Source organism: Trichomonas vaginalis, chromosome V, assembly GCF_026262505.1.
Source record: "Trichomonas vaginalis G3 chromosome V, whole genome shotgun sequence".
Lineage (NCBI taxonomy): Eukaryota > Parabasalia > Trichomonadida > Trichomonadidae > Trichomonas > Trichomonas vaginalis.
This window is the reverse complement of record NC_067207.1, coordinates 502,983-504,151: the sequence shown is the minus strand read 5'-3', so window position 1 is coordinate 504,151 and position 1,169 is coordinate 502,983.

The following is a 1,169-nucleotide window of genomic DNA, read 5'->3' as shown; positions in this document are numbered from 1 at the left end:
TCTGCAGGATTAGTTCCATCAAAAAAGTAAAAAAATACGCCATCATTAATTAATATCTTAAGATATTTTTAATGATATGTTTGCATTTGATTCAGATACTTAAATAAAAAGAAAATTTTTGTCAGTGAACAATTAAATTGCAAGTCAATAAGAATACCCTATACATTTTTAAGAGAATGCAATATCCGTCTCCAAAGCTTTTCCATTTCTCAATCTTCATGGAGAAATTGAATTAGTCTGTCTTCCCCACATATTCAAAATTGATTAGTTTCTCCTCTTCTCCTTGGAGAAAATCGAAATGAGCTCATTGGGTGCTTTGACCAAATTTAAAAATTTACCAAATATTGTGTTTTGTCAAGTAATAAACTGACATTTTAAATAGATAAATGTAAAAAATAGTGTATAGTTTTTCATTTTGGAGAAGTTTGTATTTTGGGACGAACTTTAAATTGAACGGTCAATTTAAAGCAAGTATTCAATTTTTTGGTCAATTTAAAGCAATCTTATATGTAGTTTGTTTTAAAGGCTTGATCAATAGCATATGATCAGTACTCGTTGAGTATGTTATGATGTTAAGAGATAATGGATAGTACACTTTAATATTGAAATTGAATTTGGATTATTATGCAATATTCTATAATATATATTATGATGATCATAAGAATGTGTTGTATGTGATGACACTTAAGTATCATTGATATTTTTTAATTATTGAAAAAGTTAGTAAATAATATTTCTTAATGTGGTGTTCTATTCCGTGAATTCAATAATCACTGTTTTAGAATTTATAAGTATAAGCTGAAAATGATAAGCTTAGAATGACAAGCTGATGATGCCGGGATAAAAAATAATAATCTGTCAAAATGGTTATTTTAATAATAAAATAATTAAGAAGGTTAGGAAATGGACTTTGACCTTGAGAAAAAGCCCATCTTCTAACTTTCAGACGAATTTTGGTTAACATTGCGAGTGTCTGCTGCAAATCTCTGCTGAAGCAGCAGGCACTCGCAATTGTAGGCCATGGCAATTGTATTTATAGTGTTAGAATACAATTGCCATGACTTTTGTGTAATCATTTGATCTTCCTGGAAGGAGTTGCAATGGAAGCCAAACTCCACTCCATCCAGTATCAGAAAGCCAGGAAGGAAGTCTTAACCTTGAGAAAGGGC